At 31.1% G+C, this 5,451-nt stretch overlaps 1 non-coding gene across 1 annotated transcript; it reads left to right on the top strand.

The window, feature by feature from the left end:
- The first annotated feature begins 5,079 nt into the window (after positions 1–5,079).
- Positions 5,080–5,153, top strand: Trnat-agu. The gene has a single exon. It is a non-coding gene; the product is annotated as a tRNA-Thr (tRNA).
- The last annotated feature ends 298 nt before the right edge of the window (positions 5,154–5,451 follow it).

The raw sequence follows: 5,451 nt of genomic DNA, 5'->3' as shown, positions 1-5,451 counted from the left end.
ACAATTTCAAATGAACAAAATTCAGAGTTAGATGTGAATCCTCTATCTGTTGCTACGTCTTTGATATCCAATGAATCCTTTTCTTTAGGAAATGAGACCAGTACCCCAAAAAGTTAAAGAAAATCAAAGATAAGATCTGACACGGGGCGTAAGCGCAACATATATGTAGAAGACTGGGTAACTATAAAAAGAAAACGTTTATGTAATTTGGGACAGGAATGTATTTCTAAGAGAGGGTCTGTAAAAAAGCAAGACAGATGAAAGGAAGTTGTGCTAACAGTTGTCGTTTGAATTGTTATATGACTTTCACTGAAGAAATACGCGCAAAAATATTTTAAGAAAAGTAAAAAACTTTGTACGAATCTTGAAAATGTACACGTTCGTCGATTACACACTTTGCATTACCATCTTCCAATTAAATCAAACAAAACAAACAAACAAAGTAGCATTAAAAAAGTATGTAAAAATATGTTCCTGAATACTTTTTCCATAAGTAACGATTTTGTTTATACTGCTCTACAAAAAAACCATGAATCAACTGATTTTGATACTTTTTTTGATGGCATAAACATCACCGTAAAGGTGATATCAGACGGTTCATTTTTTGTTCATTTTCACCTTTCATTCGGTACATTTCACTCGAAATGAAATGTCTGAACAAAAAATGAAACACGAGTGCCGAATGAATTCATTAGTGAACCGATCCAACAGTGTTGGATATAGGTGATATCAGACGGTTCACTCGAATGATTGTTCACTCGAGTGAATGCTTCATTTTTTTTCATTCTATGTTCACACGGCTTAGACGAAATGATACAGAAATGAACATTCATTGTTCTTTCTTTTAAATATGTCATCGAATGAAGTCGTACGTCTTGGTTTTAGTTTAATTTGTGATCATTTAATCAAAGAGTTGACTAAAAAGAAGCAAAGAAAACGTCGACGGTGGTGGGTGCGACCATGGATTGAAAGAAGAAATTTATTTAAAAAAAAAAAGTTATGTATTTTGATCGTTCCACTTGAACACCATTTTGCCGCATGAAAACAATATAATAACACACAGAAAAAAAAAGTTATAACTTCGTTGACAACGTGATGTCCGTCGGCTACAGGACTCGAAACAAAATGGCCGAATCCGAATGAACATTCTCTCAGTGTTCAGACCGTTCATTTCTCGTTCATTCGGAGTGGGAATGAAAGATACCGGATGCCAATATCCAACACTGTTGGATCGGTTCACTAATGAATTCATTCGGCACTCGTGTTTCATTTTTTGTTCAGACATTTCATTTCGAGTGAAATGTACCGAATGAAAGGTGAAAATGAACAAAAAATGAACCGTCTGATATCACCTATATTGGCATCCGGTATCTTTCATTCCCACTCCGAATGAACGAGAAATGAACGGTCTGAACACTGAGAGAACGTTCATTCGGAATCGGGCATTTTGTTTCGAGTCCTGTAGCCGACGGACATCACGTTGTCGACGAAGTTATAACTTTTTTTTTCTGTGTGTTATTATATTGTTTTCATGCGGCAAAATGGTGTTCAAGTGGAACGATCAAAATACATTACTTTTTTTTTTAATAAATTTCTTCTTTCAATCCATGGTCGCACGGCGCACCCACCACCTTCGACGTTTTCTTTGCTTCTTTTTTGTTAACTCTTTGATTAAATGATCACAAATTAATATAAACTAATTCCAAGACGTACGACTTCATTCGATGACATATTTAAAAGAAAGAACAATGATTGTTCATTTCTGTATCATTTCGTCTAAGCCGTGTGAACATAGAATGAAAAAAAATGAAGCATTCACTCGAGTGAACAATCATTCGAGTGAACCGTCTGATATCACCTTAAGTAGTTACAGACGAAATGAAACAAAGTGTTTTAGATCATGTTAATTCTTTTGCACCGATGCAATCTTACTATGTTAGAAAAATTCAACCATCAAATATTTAGATCCCTCATTATCATTTTCAAAAATATTTAACATGTATTCAGAATGGTGTACAGAAAATGGTTATAATAGTAAAGTGCAGACTGTAAGGCAATATAAAGATATAGTAAATTATAATATAAAGATTGGCTTTCATGTTCCTAAAAAAGATCAATGTGACCTCTGCCATCAATTTAAGAACACGCCTGCAGTTACTGACGAGCAACTCCAGATATACGAAAAACATCAGAAGGAGAAGGAATATGCTCGAATGCTAGAGCTGGAAAACAAATTAAAAGCGGGTAATGACAACAAAAAAGCATGCACTGTTTTCGATTTCCAGAAAGTGTTAAGCGCACCGCATGGACATATCAGTATTTACTATTATGTATAAGCGAAAACTACTATTATAAGCTTTAAAAAAGGCATTGTTGCAAAAAATTTTACCAAGAACTTTAGTAAAGTTAAAGTTTCTTGGAATAAAATAAAAGAGATCGAAGCTTCTCCAGATAGTCAAGGAGTTCCGAGTTATGCTCATGCTTATAGCTTAGGTGATGAAGAAAGGCAGCAGATTGAATCCTTTAAAAAATTGGGTCCTAGACGGGGCCGGAAAAAATACTTGTAGTTACGTAAACAATTAAAGTTTGAACTGAACTTTTAATTGTTAAATTATAATTATAATAGTACAAAATGTCAATGGCTTCTTGCTTGACCTCAACATCTCTTTATATTAAGTTCCTACTGTGATTTATTGTATAAGAATATTCATTTCTAGAAGTTTTAAGTTAAATTAATAATTATATTCTTACCTCTGTACATAATGTGTTAAAAAGACATTTATAAATATTTATAATCAAAATAAATAAATATCTATTTAAAGTAAACTTTGTTTCCATATTTTATACATTCCTGCTACATAATTAGAATAAAAATTTTACAATGTTTTTCAGAAGTATTATAAATATTAGGTACATGTTTTAATTGTCTATTTTAAAACAAAAATAGTTGGATAAAATCCTGTTTTTCTTTGATATCTACTAATACAAAACGCTAAGTCCATACACACCATGAGTTACATTACGCTATATATTTATTAGCAGCTTGTAACACGGCAGAAGATTTTCTTTTTATTCCAAACTACAAAACTCCAACTTCTATAAATTGATATAAATCGGTGTTATTAGGAGAAAATATTGGATAAAATAATGTAAACAAGTTACAAATTCGATTTTTGACATAACTAATATATTGTTTTTTATTATTCATAGGATTTCATTTGTTTTTCTGTATTATCTAACATTTCCTAATATATTCCGCCAAGTGTGAGTTAGCGGAATGTATTCTCATCTTGAACTGGAGTTTTACCTGTTACATTCCGCTAACTGGTGCTAACTTTAAAACCAAAAAGATTAACAATATTTTATAAATGGGGTTTGAAGCAAGAGTAAATCAGCTAGTCACATTAAAAAAATCATAAATATGTCTGTAATAATAAAGATTTTATCAAGTTTTTTCATTCAATTGCTTCTCCTGTAAACCTACGAATTTCGAGTTAGAGTAGTGTTAATTGGAGGCATCGCTCTGTCTGTTTGCGACAAACTCAAACTCGGTTTTCCCCAATATCTAGAACTCATGGGGAAGGTCTATAATTTTTCGAATATACGGTTGCCCGTACAAAGCCAGGACGGGTCGCTATTGTATTAATATAAATATCAAAGCATATAATACTAAAAGCTTTTCTAATATCTAAAAAAATCCCAATATTTAAAACTATTATTGCGTTATTGCCAATAATTTCCGTCGAACACAGAGGAGCAAATGAATTATTTAAATGCAGACTATTGGCGGGACGTGGTTTAAATGACGTCACAGCTCTCCTAATGACGACACATCTCTCCTCATTTATTAAGACCAGAGAGCTCGGCTACTAATTAACACAAACATCGCAAGAGATTAAAAGAAATGGATTTTTATTAAGAACTTGTATTAACAAGGTTATTATATCTTTAAATGAATTTAAAATTTCACTTTATATAATGAAGAATAATGAGTTTTATGATTAGATTTTTATTATTAATCGTATACATACAAATATTCGTGTTCCAAGATTTAAATAAGAGTCTCAGCATTGACGGTCATAAGCTTGTGGTTCTGTCAAAAATGACAAAATTCATGGAATGTCAATGACAGCTGTTTAGTTGTGTTAAAGTCAAGATAAATACAGACCAAAATGAAGAGTGACATAAGAAACACTATAACTAAGCTGAAGACGGGAAATTAAAAACACTACAGTTCACAGTTATTTAGCATTATCATTAAATAATAAAATAGAGGTTATTATTTATTTATTTTATTTATTTACACTTCGTTACCATAATATACAAAATCATACACATAAAAAACAAAAAAAAAGCAGGTTACGTAAGTTATTAGACAACGGGCGGCCTTAAGGTGTCTGTCCTGGATAGTGGGCAGACAGCTTTATCGCTAACAAGCGATTTCTTCAAGGCAACCCTAATATGGAACAATAAAAAAAGAAACACCTACAGTGGGTAAAGTAAATTAACAAAAAAACTCATAAACATGTAAATATAACTAAAATTAAATAAAGTAAAATCTAAAGAAAAAAAACATAAATAATAATATATATAAACAAAAATGTAAAACGTTTTATAAATTGTAATTAAAGAGTAAAATAGGAGAGAATTCTCAAATTTTAGAGGTACAAATTACATTATAATATAATATATGTACCTACTTATTTATCATATTAAAATTGTTTCTAAATGTTTAACAATATTTGTGAAACAAATGTTAAAATAAAGTTCATAATTTGCTTACGAACCATTTTTATAATTAATTTCTATCAAACCGTATAACGTATAACAAAATCCTCGACGAAAAGCAGTCCTGTCAAAATTAAAGTTTTTATTAATAAGCTTTGAATTATTATGTACTTGTGTTTAAAATACCTATTACGTATATAGACGACAATCTTCATTGCCGTAAACCATCCCTGACCTTGCGGGATTATGACGCGGCAAGACAGATATGTAGCTTTTTACAAATCAAGTCAAGGTGAACTAATTAAATTAAACAAAGTCAACCAGTCCATAAATTCGCGTATAGTGTTCATCGGCGCCATGGCTTAGTTGGTTAAAGCGCCTGTCTAGTAAACAGGAGATCCCGAGTTCGAATCTCGGTGGGGCCTAGTGTTTATTTTTTTTCTGTATATATTTTTATAATAAATAATAAAGTAACATATTAAAGTTCTAAGCTTTAGTGGGACTAAAAATAGCGTAATTCCTTGTTTAGTAGAATTTTGAGTTGAACTATTTTGTTACCAATTTCACTAAAAGATCATTATTATTTATCAAGATTTGATTATTGTTATTATTTATCAATGTACATAAAAGCACAGATGAAAATTATAAGCACCTACGATATTATGATATATTTAAAATTACTAAATGGAAAACGTAAAATAACAATGACAATGAAATGGCGTT

The sequence above is a fragment of the Pieris napi genome, chromosome 17 (genome assembly GCF_905475465.1).
Source record: "Pieris napi chromosome 17, ilPieNapi1.2, whole genome shotgun sequence".
Lineage (NCBI taxonomy): Eukaryota > Metazoa > Arthropoda > Insecta > Lepidoptera > Pieridae > Pieris > Pieris napi.
Note: the sequence above shows the minus strand (reverse complement) of the source record. Positions and strands in the feature narration are given on the sequence as shown.